This window comes from Mixophyes fleayi, chromosome 12 (genome assembly GCF_038048845.1).
Source record: "Mixophyes fleayi isolate aMixFle1 chromosome 12, aMixFle1.hap1, whole genome shotgun sequence".
NCBI classification, from domain to species: Eukaryota; Metazoa; Chordata; class Amphibia; order Anura; family Limnodynastidae; genus Mixophyes; species Mixophyes fleayi.
The window spans coordinates 43,931,332-43,946,087 of NC_134413.1; the positions used below are offsets into that span (position 1 = coordinate 43,931,332).

The 14,756-nt window shown below is 39.1% G+C and overlaps 1 protein-coding gene across 2 annotated transcripts in view; it reads left to right on the top strand.

The window, feature by feature from the left end:
- Nucleotides 1-14,756, top strand: part of PLEKHG3 (pleckstrin homology and RhoGEF domain containing G3) — a 99,287-nt gene that overhangs the window by 46,164 nt on the left and 38,367 nt on the right. Inside the window, exon 1 of one of the 2 annotated variants that reach the window (XM_075192496.1) lies at nucleotides 11-135. The exons of the other annotated variant lie outside the window; for it this stretch is intronic. The gene's annotated coding sequence lies outside the window, so the exon portion shown is untranslated. Of the gene's footprint in view, nucleotides 1-10; nucleotides 136-14,756 lie in introns of those variants that run through there. 2 annotated transcript variants of the gene reach the window in all.

A 14,756-nucleotide genomic window follows, 5' to 3' on the forward strand; every position in this document is an offset into this window, starting at 1 on the left:
ACTTCCTGAAAGTCCCTGGAGGGATCATCCACAGCACAGGCTACTCTATTTGGAATAGACAATTTTTTAAGTTGAAAACTTGCAGGCACTCTGGAATCCCTTTGCTCTCTTTCATATCCCACTATACAGCACCAGGTAATGATTGTTGTTTTTTGGTGGTAAACTAAATTTCTTGCTTTCTAGTGTATTTTTGCTCCTTGGCAGCCTGTGATCGGGTGTTTTGTTACTGTGGATTGCTGCTAAACCCTTCTGTGATCTTATACCTTCTTTATTTGTTGTTTTCAGTAGTCAGACCAGATGTCAGTTCTAAATGACCAATTTCTTTATTTCTTCATGTAACAGATGCAAGATGTGTACAATAAGAAAGGGGCAGCAATTTTTATTCTTGTCATTATAAAATGATGTTATGAAAATGTTCTGAGCCACAGGGATGGACATGTGTACCCAAAATGTACATGTACTACCCACAGCCATCAGGCATTGTCAGTTCAGGAGTTAATATTGTGCCAATACAAGTGTTGAAATACACCTGCCTGTTTTGCCGCTGACATTTTGCAGATCTTTAATGTGTTTGGAATGTAACATTGTAACAGGTGTATTCTACTGTCTGTGTTTCTTCAGTGTGTATGAGATGGAAGTGAGACACAGGGTGGGAGTGATTATTGTTAGCCTGACTCAGACAAATTTACTGAACTTGGCATTAGCAGATTGTTGACTGTAGCAAAACCAGTTGACAGAGTATTTTGTTGTCTTTTAGTTTTATAAATTATTTAACCCCGAAAGCCTTGATTATCAATTTATGTCAGCCTGTGAAACACAATCACTTTTTAAAAAGTACAAATCAAATGTTTTGCTTTAAGTACTACACCATTCATGGTGGTCTCCATTACGGTGTACTGGCAAAGCGCCACTGAGCAGTAAGTACAAGGGAGAAGGAAGATGATTGAACTTTGTTTCAGATAAGCATGGAGGCTGCTTATTACTAAAGTGTGCCTGTCCAACTCACAGTGGAGGCAGCTGTTTTGTTGGCTGAAACATATCCATGAGGATGGCGCCTATTCATTCACCAGGAACTAGAGCCACAAAGTGGCTCTGTGATGTCACTAATTCCTAGTGAATGAATATTAGTGCAGGTACACGTAAAGACACAGTTGGCCAGAGGCTCAAGTCTGTAGCTGAAAGGACCAGAGACAAGTTGTTGTGTGGTTTCTTCACTCTACTTTAGAGGTGCAATAAATCATTAAAAAAAAAAACAAAAAAAAAAAAAAAACCTCTTTTGCCCCATTACTTTTCACTTTCATGTTGTGTGCTTGTAATGTCCCCTGCAGGATGTTAATATATAACACTAGTGCTGTTCAAATATCAAAGCTGTTGTGGCAGATCAGATGCAACAGATCTCAGATGTGTGTATTGTATTGTTTGGAACAAAGTAATTTGGCAGATTTGTAGGATCAGCAAGGTTTCTCTAACTGGACTGAACTTTGTCTGCTTGTTCAAACTGTGGTGCTACAAAAACCACCTGTGCTTGGAAACAAAGTGAGCTCACAATAAGCTTTATAATGTTACAAGTTGTTTTTTTCACATTGACTTGATTAATTTGATGAAACATTGTTTAAGTGAAGTTTGTGTTCTTTTGAGCTTATTTAACATCTCCAGAAATGGCATAATCTCTGAAATCAGCAATTTCTGCAGTGGTAAGTTATAGAATTGAAGGAATATTGTAAAGATCAGATAAATCATCATGGAAATCTCCAAAATTAAACTTGCTGTTTTCAAATACCAGCTAAATAAGTGGGGGAAAAAGTAAACAAAATATATGCATGTAAGGAGTTTCCCTGTTATTTCAATGGTCATTCATTTCAATAGGTATTTCCAGTGTGTGTGCGCCATGTGCAGAAACTCCTTTTTGAATGAATGTGCAGCTCCACCAGGCCAATCTCCATTTAAGCTCCACCAGGGAGACGGAGCATTGGGTTACCGTCATATTGGATACAACCCCCAGCTTGCACCGGGCAGGGCTGGAGCCTATATGAAGGTGGATGGGAAAAACAGTGCTGTTAAAATGCACTGGGGCTCATCCTGGTGCCCCAGGGCTTTGGGTGTCAGGGTAATGAAGAAGATTTGGGCCCTTGCCATATCAGTGATCCCAGTATAACGGTAAGGGATCCCTAAGACTTCTGACAATTGTACCAATATGATATAAATGAAAGGCACATTTTTAAGAAACAAGGTTTAAGAAAACAAAACACTTTAAAGGGACCCATGTAAAGTGACAATACGGTACCGCAACATCGCGGATTTCCCTTCGCAACCCTATGGGGGGCACACGGAATTCCGCAATGCTGCGGTATTGGGACTCGTGCAGCCGCACGTAATCTCGGACCGAAAAGCTAATTGAATATGCCACTAAATCTCCAAAAGCCTTGGACTTTCATTTCATGGTACAGTCATTAAGATCCCAGTCATAGACAGCCAATCATAAAGGGGCAGACTTGCACCACTTTTATTACACTTGCACCACCGAGATGGCAAATTTTTCATACCTGGGATCCCAGTTGGTTTTACCTCGGCACCCGCAGGCCAGAGGTGCCGGGAAGAGCTCAAGTGTTTTTTAGCGCAGAGCTAGAGATGTGCCACCCCACTCTAGAGATAGTCTCTAGAGTGGGGTGGCACATTGGTTTTTGTGCAGCCACCATACTTCCATTGTGGGGTTTATTTCCATGGTGACAGCCCGCCCCCCTCCCCCCCCCCACACTGGGCATTCTCTTGTTGTATATGGAACTAGTTTCCAGGTAGACCCCATAGTTGTAGGTCTCCCTGTGTTAATGGAAACCAGTCCTGTGCTTCATTTTCTATTTATGTGCAGAGCTGTCCTATTCATTTAGACGGCCTATTCAGTGTAGTTTCTGCATTTAGAAGCATTGTTGAAATGAATGAGAGATTTTTTAACACATCGCTGGCAAAAAAAAAAAAAAAATTTCACTTTTTTTTTTTTTTTTAAATTAAATCAACCAAACTCACACTATTTAGGAATAAAATTGATATTTACAAGATTAGAGAGTTTGATAGAGATAGTGTATATATATATATATATATATATATATATATATATATATATATATATATATATCTCCATCATACTATGCCTCACACATACAATGTGGATCAAGCACCATAATAACACAAGTTGGGTATTAACAAAACAATAAGAGGCAAGAGTAATGCTGTCAGTTGAATTTACTCTACTCTATAAATGTAAAGAGAAATGGGAGATATTTTAAATGTTATTCTCTAATATCTGGACTCATTTACCTTACCTCCCGACTGTTAAAATCAGAATTGTCCTGGCTAAATTGTGAGTCTCTGTAGCACCATTACAGCTTCAAACCACAGGTCAGAAGGTTTGGAGGTACATCCCGTGCACTGCACGGCAGAGCATCTGTGAACAGTTGCCGTATGCACCTCCCACTAGTGTGTGCTGCAATGAAGGGTTGTTGGGAGAAGTGCACAGTGCTGCCCAATGCTTAGAAAGCGCCATACATGCCCCTGACCTTGGGGGTGTGGTCTCACTCATATCGCATAATGACCACACCCCCCATCTTTTTTCCCAGTGCTGTAAAGTTGGATTTACTAATATTGCCTTTAGGTATACAAATGTGCAATAACTAAAGCTGGGTACACACTACAGGGTTTTTGTCCAATAATCGGCTCAACCAGCCAACATACGACCACTTGTTCGAAAGTCGGGTCAGTGTGTGTAGTGACACGATGGTTGAAAGTCTGCCCAAATGGACGATTGTCGCCTTATTTGTTTGGTCGTACTGTTCAATATTTTTGTTCCAATCTCCTTTCCGTTGTGTAGTGTGTATAAATTTTCGACCGATGTTGTGTACGAAATTAAAATTATTGCTCACAACAACATAGCTGTAAAAGTCGCCAACGGGACAGCTGCTCTTCCCTTTATCATCTAAAACAAGGCTAGTGTGTATGCAGTCCATGGACCCATCGATCGCATGTAAAATCAATCGGCATAAAAAGTTGGTGGAAAATTGTGTACCCAGCTTAAGCAATAACTAAAACGGACATTTTTTATCCCCACTGTCTAACTTGCTGTTAACAAAGATTATTGCTTGGTTGTGGTTCACTGAAAAATTTGCACCTAAATGCAATATTAGTACATGAGTCATACTATCTTATCTGGCCTTAAATTCCCTCCCCTGTCATTCCTGGTATTGGTGCTGCTCCACACTCCTGGCCGCAGGCTCTAGTACTATCTGCTTGGTATTCAGACTGTATCCTGCTCATAGCCTTTGTCTGTCACAGTACGAACTGTCTACAGTAACTTGGTCAGTGAGGTGTTTAAATCTACAGCTTGAATGAACAGTGGTATGAGATCAATATGTATAGAAATGTATATCAGGAACGATGATGAGTCTTGGAGTTAAATGATGAGAAACTAACTAATACAGATGACTCATGAAACAATACATATATATTGCGGTAAACTTACTTGTTCCTGGTTTGTAAGCACTTGTATATATTTGTTTTGTTTTAAACAAAAAACAGATTTGTTACTGGAAGTTTTTGTTCCTGTTAATGTTTATCAAATATTTTTTTATGCTGGACACAATTCTGCACACCTGTTCTTTATCCATATACATACAATATGGGGCTGATTCAGAGTAAGGCTTACACCCGTTTGCGTAACACATCTATGCTTTTTTCATGCTGTGCATGCTCAGAAAATTAACTTACTAAATGACTATTTGAACCTGTGCCATTTTGGCAGTTACAACCCCTTTAGCCTGAAAAATTGTGACAGGGAAGGGGTGTTCTAATGTAAGCGTGTTCAAGCAATTGCATACGGATTCAGACGGATGTAGTCACAGATACGGCTGAAAAAGCAGTTTTATTTGTGGGTGGTTGTAGGCAAGTGTAAGTAGCTGATGATGAACACCCAAACTAGCGAACCATTTGAAATTAGAGTTTTGCAAATGATTTAAAGACAATTATTGAGACTTTTGTAGTCCCTGGGCCATAGATTAAGATTTGCCAATTTTATTTATTTTTTATTTGTATGCATGTTGGGAAGTTGTTCCTGCAGTATCTGCTAGGTTATTTAAATATAAATGAGGCTTTATAGCAATAGCATTCATAACATATACAATAAAATGTTTTTGTACATATTTGCAAGTTGGGCTTGAGAGATTTGTCTGTTGTAAAGCAGTCACATCTCATCATCATCACCATTTATTTATATAGCGCCACTGATTCCATAGCGCTGTACAGAGAGCTCATTCACATCAATCCCTGCCCCATTGGAGCTTACAATCTAAATTCCCTAACATATACACAGACAGACAGAAAGAGACTAGGGTCAATTTTGCGTATTCGATCCAGCAAATGCTCAGCGCACATGTGCTCAGCATATCTTATATTTCATTATATATAATCTTTGGCTGTTGGACGTAGGCTACAACTAACAAAGTCTGATATATGGGGCCAGTGGAGTCTGGTGACAGACTGGAATAACAAGCTATCAATCACTCGAGGCTTTCGATGCAAGTGCAGGCATGCTAGGGGAGTTTAAATATATTAGATGGTAGGGTCATTGGTTGTACACAGAACCATTGGATTCCTTAGCAGGGTTTTAAAAAAATTAAAAGGATGGTCATTAGTTTGTACATGTTACCTATGTTTAGATATCGGCAGTTTTATAGAGTTATAGCATTAACAAAATTGTGATATGCATTTTTTCTTAATTTTACTATATAGAATTTAATGACTATTAATTAACCACATATTACACTTAATAGTGTTTCCATGCTCATGTTCATAGGAAGGGACCATAAGGATACCGAAACCCGATAACGTACACAAACATATATGGTCTATTCATACATACAAGGTGTGATGCAAGATCTTTATAAATGAACAATAATTCTGACATATATATTTTTTAGTTATTCTAATCTGACAAAAATTGCACATTTTCTTAAGTAATTGTATTCAGTGTCATTTAAAGGTGAAAATTGTAAAACAAAAAAAACTTTTTACTGGAAGGTAAAGAGAGAAGTATATGGTCTTTATAGATATATATGTGCTGTCACAAACTTGCTTGGTTAAGAATTAACTTTTTACTGTGCCCTAGTAAAAAATATATTGTGTGCTATGTCGAGTTTCTGAGTTTGGATCTGCATCTATACTTTTCTTGGGTGTATAAAGTGTAGAGTATGTTTTTTAGTGAATGTTGTATTTCTGTTCTCCGGTATGTCATTAACACTTATTTTCTAGAGCGTCCAGAACTGTTATGAAGCTACAATTTCCAGCTTATTTTACAGCTGTGCGGTGTTTAAGATTGCAATTGGTTAGAAAAAAGAGACCTAGCTAGATGTATATGACAGTGTGAACAATACACACATATCATTAATGGCATTTTAAGGATCTATTCTTACAGCAGTGTAGTATTAATTTATAATCTGTGCATATGCAGGGGTTTATGGCTGCAGTCTCTGCCCAGTATGTCTAAGTTGATGAATTTTCCTTGTTGGTATCCTGTTGATTTTAACATTCTTTACCTGTGAGCATAGTCCACGCTTGATACCACTCCCCTATTACTTCCAGAGACAGACAGTGTTTGCCTTGATAAATAGACTTTAAAATGCATTCTTCCCCGCTGACCTCATAACTCAAGTCAATTGCAAACTCCCCAACAAATTTCAAGCTCTTTATGGGGACTTCCAAACTGTCCACTCATTTTTAAGAGGGTTGTACTGGAAGCCAGAGAAAGTAAGTGTACAGCAATTCACACACAACTTTTTATTACATTTTTTCTTGTCACATTACATGTATGAAGCTTCTGGATTCATGTTGTTTAGGTTAATTTGTCACCAAGTTCTTTATGGAAAACAGAGATCGCAGCCTTCAGACAAATAAAAGTCCGGGGATTAAAAAATATAATTGTGCTAGAGACACCAGTGTGCTGTAACCCATAGCAACAGACAAGACAACAACCCTCTGATCTACCTGACAAACATTGTTTTGTGACCAGATCATATAGTTCACTAAGCACTTGTTAACTTTGCATTTTGGCTAGACCAATAAGCAATATGTAGCACCTAACCTCTTGTATTGAACTTCCACTATCCCATAGATCAGGGGTGGGCAAACCAGTCCTCAAGGGCCAACAACAGTTCATGTTTTTAGGATTTCTGTCTGTAGAAACAGCTGGGATAATTACTGACCCAGCCAAATAGATTAACTCAGCTGTGCATGATTAAAGAAATCCTAAAAACATGAACTGTTGATGGCCCTTGAGGACTGGTTTGCCCACCCCTGCCATAGATTGTAAGTTTGCAAACAGGGTCCTCTTACCTCTCTGTTTGTATTATCCAGTATTGTTTTATAACCGTGTTTGTTCCCAATTGGAAAGCACTATGGAATTTGCTGGTGCTATTTAAACACATGTAAATGATGGTGATTAATATTCTCAATCTGGCAGTGTCCCTGGAAATTTGGGTCAGTTGTCAGCTATGTGGTGGGCATAGGTTGACCCTGAAGGGTTACATGTGCAGCCACCCTAATCAATAATAGTCTCCTCCCTTCATTTTGCTGATTCTGACATCAATACACCAACACAGGTCATGATTAATAAACAAAGTAAATTAGAGAGCTAGATTTCTCTTTCTATTAGACGGACAGTACAGGGTAAAAGCATTCAAATTAATCCGGTTAGGATTTCTCCAATGCAGACAGACACGGTACACAACAATGCAAATATCCTTATTTTTATATTTGGGTAATAATTTCTTGTAAACCCAATGCAGTTTTTGAATGTAGCTATGGAAATATAAAGTACATATAAAGCCACTCATAAAGGTTTCTTGTGAAAGCTTGCAATAGATTCATTGCTACATGATACCAGTACTAGTTACAATCCCAGGAACAAATACAGCCTTGGTGTGCGTTACATTCTCATTCATAAGATCTATAGATCTGAATTGATTTACTATCACAGGAACCATTAACAAAAATATATATTGTTCCCATGGGCAACCATTTGGTAATTGTACTAATCATTATAAAATGTGTATCCCTTCATCCTGCACCTGTTAGGTCTAGGGCCACGGCTCCCAAGGGTGCCGCGGCGCTGTCACAGGGGTGCCGCGACCAGCCAGAGGGGAAAAAAAAACACAAAAACTTACCAATCCGCGCGGCGCCGGGACCCAGCATTCTCCTCTCTCCTGCAGCGCGCCCGACAATCAGTAACAAGCTGCGGGAGAGGGAGGATGCTGGGTCCCGGGCGCCGCGCGGATTGGTAATTTGTTTTTTGTTTTTTTTTCCTCTAGCTGGCTGCGGCGGAGAGTGGCAGAGTGAGAGGGGGGCAGAGTGGCAGCAGAGAGAGAGGGGCAGAGAGGCGCACAGTGGCAGCGTGAGAGGGCAGAGTGGCAGCGTGAGAGAGGGGAGAGTGAGGGCAGACAGGGCACCGTGAGAGGGGGCAGAGTGAGAGGAGGCAGCGCGAGAGGGGGCAGAGTGTGTGGAGATGAAGGAGGTCACAGTGTGAGTTAGTTGTCAATTATTATTTGACAGAAATATAATTGAAAACTATATGTAAAAATATTATTTTTTCTTTGGATCTATGCGTATTATTTTTGCATACAACTAAATAAGTATTTCTGTCCTGACCTAAATACTTATTACGTTTTTTTGACCCAACTACTTCTAAAACAGGACTGCTCGGTAATTATTTTGGAGGGGTGCCTTGAAAAAAATTATGGAGACTCTAAGGGTGCCGCGAACTGCAAAAGTTTGTGAACCACTGGTCTAGTGTCTTATGATTTTTGAGGCTGTTCATGTACAGAATATTTATCCCTGTTTACCAAGTGATTATTTGCATGACGAGTTTCCTGGAAGTGAGGCCGGTGGCACTGCTTGAGAATAGAGCTAGCTCCCTTACAGAGCGATTGTGTAAGCAGAGTGAGCCGTGACTGTGGCATTGTGACCTCAGAGACAAAAGGGACTTGTTACATTGTGACTGGTACCTGTGATTATTTAACTGCGTTTCTGTTGTACAAAAACATAAATGAGTTAACACATTTTGCTTCTCTTTTTACCGCTGATAAACACAAACTACTCTTTAGTTGTTTTTTTATTTGATTTTACAAAAAAAAAAAAAAAAAAAAAATTACATAACAAATTAAACCCTTGCTAAAATATACCCAAATAAACCCGGGAGCACCGAGTAGTCTTCAGAGCTCGCATATCGGTGTACAATTAATTGAAATTGAATTAAAAATTAGTACATCGTTCTGTGAGAGGTCCCCGACATTGTGGGTGCGTTTTCAAGCAAGTGCTTTTATCTTGAAGATCAAAGAACATTGGAAGAAAATTCAAGAAAAACGTATTTGAAAGCGTCAATCAAGGAGACGATATGGAAATATTTTTAATTTCCCCCAGAGCACTGTCAAGTCCATCATAGAAATGGAGGGAAATAAAAAATTAGAATTTGTCTAGAACAGGTTGTCCTCCAAAATTGATGATTCACGGGAGAACGCGTGTTAGGGAATGTACCAAGAGGCCTATGGCAACTCTAGCAGAGTTTCAGTCTTCGATGGCAGAGATTGTTTGTGTGTGGGGTCAATACTTGTATTCAGTTTTTGTAATTAAAAGGCTTTAAAGTTTCTGAATGACTGCCAAATGGGTGAATATTTTATAGCCACTGTACATAGGTAGTCTTGACATGTTACTGACTTAAGCTGGGTACACACTACACTGTTTTCGTCCAATCGGTCCAATCGGCTCAAACAGCTGACATACGACCGCTCGTTCAAAAGTCGGGTCAGTGTGTGCAGTGACACGATGGTCGAAAGTCTGCCCAAATGGATTGTCGCCTCATTTGGTTGGTCGTACCGTTTAATATTTTCGTTCCAATCTCGTTTCCGCTGTGTAGTGTGTATAAACTTCCGACCGATCCACAACAGGGAGTACAAAATTACAGTCATTGCTCACGACAACATGGCTGTAAAAAGTCGCTAACTGGACGTCCGCTCTTCCCTTTATCGTCCTAAACAAGGCTGTGTGTATGCAGTCCATGGACCGAGCGATCGGAACATCGGTCGCATGTAAAATCGCTCGGCATAAAAATTTGGTCGAAATTTCTGTAGTGTGTACCCAGCTTTACCCACCTTTTTAAGAAGAAAAATCTTAAATGATGACATCTTAAGTTCCAATGGTGTTTGCTGGTATTCATATTATATTTTCTAAAAATGACATTTCTAGTGCCAGATAAAGATATAACCATAACACGGACAAGAAGCTGGTGTCATACATTGGTGTGTACTGGGCTCTAGCATTTTTTATCTGCTAAGGAAAATGCTGCCTTGATACTCGAATAGTTTTTCAGCATTCATTAGCATTAGACATTTTGCAAACAGCTATTGTACCAACAAATAGAACATATCATAGAACAGTAATTAAACAAAGGTCCTGTTACCTGGGTGAAGGCCCAAGCTTGTTGTGGAACTACAAATCCCAGCTTGTCCTCCAGGGGTACAGAGTTTGCCTGGGAGCAAAGTCTGTCCATATGGTTTCAGGCATTTCTTGTAAGACTCTGCAGATAGAGTTCAAAAACCGCTTGATATTAATGGGCACACACAGTGCCGTAACTAGACACTTAGTGGCCTGGGCGAGACAGGACACCGGCGCCCCCCATCTAAGTGGGTGTGGCCAACCTAATATGGGGGTGTGGCTACTGAAAAAATTCTGTTACACATATTTGCAAATACATGATAAGCCGGATGCATGTGCATGCATATATATATATATATATATATATATATATATATTATTTATTTATATAGAGAGAGAGAGATCTATAACTATCTATATTTCTGATGCATTTGGATTATCATAAATTTGCAAATGTGTATTATAAAATAGAAATTAATATTAAATTTATAGTTGAGAAATAGAGAGAGATTAAGTAAAATAAGGTGCTGGTGAGATCAGTGGGAGTAGAGGTGGGTGGAAGTGGTGTATAAGTGGGCTGAAATAGGAGTTTGGGTATGGAGGAGGTAGGTGGAAGGGATGAGTGAGAATGGTAGTGGAATGGAACAGAATTGAGAATTATGCTCTTATAAGAGCAGTTTGTTGTAAAAATTACTTTTCTCTAGCAGTGGTCATCAGCGGTGATCGGCGCTGTAGCTGCGCCTGAGCGGCTTCCTGCTTTGGCATTTGGAACACAAGTTTGTGTTCCAAATGCCAAACTTCCTGTCAATGGAACGCATGTGCGTTCCACTGACAGGAAGTTCGGAATTTGGAATGCAAACTTGCGTTCCAAATGCCAAAGCAGGAAGCCGCTCGGCCGCAGCTACAGCGTCCGATGCCGGGAATAGGTTGTTTCTCGTCAGGCAGGCAGAGGCAGATGGATGTAAGAGCGCTGTGTGCAGTGATTGAGCCTGGGCACAGAGGCAGGTAGCGGGCAGCTAATGCGCCCCCTTGGGCTTGCGCCCTGGGCGACGGCACCACCCGCACCTGCCTAGTTACGGCTCTGGGCACACATCTCCACCTGGGGAGAGAGGTTTAATAGCTCAGCTCTCCAAAGTGCATCTCTGCCTGTGGGCAAGGATTTGGGGAGCAGAGCAGTTACAGCTCTGCCTGTGCTAACTATTGCTTTCTCTCTTGTGTGTCAGCATCTGACAAATAAAAAATAAAATAAAACTCCAAACCAGTAGGTTTAGAAACTGAAAAATAAGAAGAGATCCACCTCATTGGCTCTATAGAGCAGGACTCTCTTTTTTATGGCTGCATATTTTAAAGCTTGCTTACTATGAAATGGAAATCTTCCACTTGTGTAGAAATATTTTGCCATTTCATCTTTTTTTGTCTCATTCCTCACACCATCGATAGGGCTTTGAATAAAAATGTTCCATACCCTGTAAATTTCATCGAACTGATATTGTATCCCTGAAATATTAGATACACTGCAGAGCTTGCAATTTATATCTCATTAACACAGTAAAGAAAAAAAATGTATCACTTTCTTAATTTGAAAATTGTAAGAGTATTGGGCACATGGAATTGGAGTATAACCGATAGGAGCTGATAAGACTGAGAATAGAAAATCATCTGGAATATATTTAGAGCTAGTGAAAGGACATAAGAATGAGGGGACGCACAGAAATTTGAACACACATGAAATGCACAGGCTGCATTGTAAGAAACTCATATATACTGATAGCTGCACTTTGTAATAAAAACTAGCTGCTATGAAATTATCTATAAGCTTTGACAGTCTTAATTTACATGGCTGACCTAGTAAACCAAGATAATGCCAAAAATACAATTTAGCACACAATTTAGGTCATTATGGCATTGTTATTTGCCCAATGTATTTATTATGTTCCACCTAGGTATCATGGCAGAATGGAAGCTGCAGCCATTCAGTATTACCCAAGAACAAGTTAGCATTCTTTGCATTTGTGTTCTTTTTGATTGAAGTTGATCTTCAAATTAGTTTAATCAGCGTGGGAAATTCATGCTATGCTCTAGAAGAATTAGGCTAGATTTGTCTTGTAAATTGTCTAAATTACCATGAGAAATACCACTGCTGTACATTTAAATTGGTTAAATTTACATTTAGTACATAGTTTGGGGCTGTTATACATTACTGCAGGCAAAAAGCAACAATCAGTCCAGGCACTCAGATATTATTAGCAGTTTGGAATACTATTTAAACTGTTAAAGGAATATTTTTATGTTTCACTTGCAATGCTTTAATTAAAGGTTACCAATATTTTAGTATAGTATAGTGCATTTATGTTTGAACACTAAACTAGGAATATCACCCATAATCCCATTTTATCATATCTTTATACTGTACAGGAAATACCATTTTCTGCTGATGCAGTCCATGTAGACATCACCTTTTTGCATTCACCTGCTTAGGAAAACACCTGGATCTTCGAATGTCTGAAAGAATAGCTTAGTATGTCTGAAAGAATAGCTGCTTTCATGGCGAATAGACAGCAGGTGCAGTTTAAAATGTGTCAAATCAGATTACTTACTTATCCAGGGATGGACAAACATAAGGCATGTAGGCCATCAGTATGCTGGATTTTTTTTTTTTTTATTCCTTATTGTGGTCTCTTGGTTAAGTAATCCATCAGACTACTAACTGTGTGATAATTGAGGTTGCTGTTATCTGCATCCTACATGGTAATATGGTCAGTTCCAGGATGGAGAGATGCTCAGATCGAGCGCTTGCAGCACGTGCAGTGCAAGTTGAGCAACTTTTCAACTCCACCAGGGAGCACCTCACTCACATTAAACTGTATGTGAGGGGGCAGAGCACATACATAGTGGGTTGGTGCATTTTTTTTTTTAACATTATCATATGTAGCTTTACATGGGTGTAAAAGTAAAATACTTATCTTGTACTTAGTAACTTTTCCTTTTGGAACAGCCAAGTCAACTTGATGTTATGAAAGGCGTTTCATTGTCCATTTTTGGTGTGTATATATATATATATATATATATATATATATATATATATATATATATATATATATACACACCAAATATATATATATATATATATATATATATATATATATATATATATATATTTGCACGATAATGTAGATCTTTTGTTAGTCATGTAGTTTATATTTAATTAGCCTAAATTTTCACCATGTGGAAATGAAAAGGGGGTTGAGTCCCTATGAATTCATTTTTATAGAAGATATTTTACAAAAAGTGCAACACAACTGCTAGAAGATAGAGGAAAATATACCCCACACAAAGATCTCCCAGATCAATGAAACACTAATAGTAACGTTGACTCTTTGACCCCAAGGTTTGTTAAATCATCTCCCACCTGGACTGGTTTTCTCAAAGTAGTGGAGGGAACCAGAGAAGCAATTTTTAAATCTGCAAAAAAGTTATAAGGAGCGTTCCGACAGTCGGCATAATGGAATTGTGGCGTTTGTTACGTACTGCATATAGATAATTGGTAGTGCTACATAAGGACTGTAATAACAGTTCAGCTGACTGCCTGGCAGGAGAATGCCTTAAGGCAGGAAACTGATGCATCTCCACCCAGTGTATTAGAGTTGTCTATTCATGCCTTCCAGTAGCTCACACAGCTACCGCCAGCTACATCAGGCTATTGCCTTATAGCATCTGGGTAGAAACGTTTTGTTCAGATATATGTGAGGGAAGTAGATGTATTTACTGAGAATTTTATGGAGGTTGGAAATAGCCACTGCAAAGTTGAGTGTTTTCAGTTTTCAAGCCCACTATTTTCTCATGCTTTATATTTGTGTCTCTACATGTTAGTGAGATCTGTAATGCTGCTTCATCTGCTGAGATGCAAGAAAGTATCCCAATAGATTCCAGTAGAACAGATAATTGTGAAGCCAATGACAATCGCTGCTTTGGCATTGCCAAGAAACGACACTTAATTGAAGCCTCTATCGCCAAGTAATTACACTTGTTTCACTTGACCAAAGGGGTCATTGAAACCATTAGATTTTCAAATTTAGTATGTTTTCATTACAATATGTGTTATGCAGTACTCAATTCCAGTTGTTAACACATACATATGTGTACCCTGTCTGGTAAATCTCAAGATCCTGCCACATGGAATAGGTGACGTTGGATAACACTTTCGCTATCTAGTATGATTCAGTAAGGTGGGGCTGAGGCTTTCTAGGGCAGCCAGTCTTTGCAGCAGGTTTCCAGCAAGGAGGTGGTAT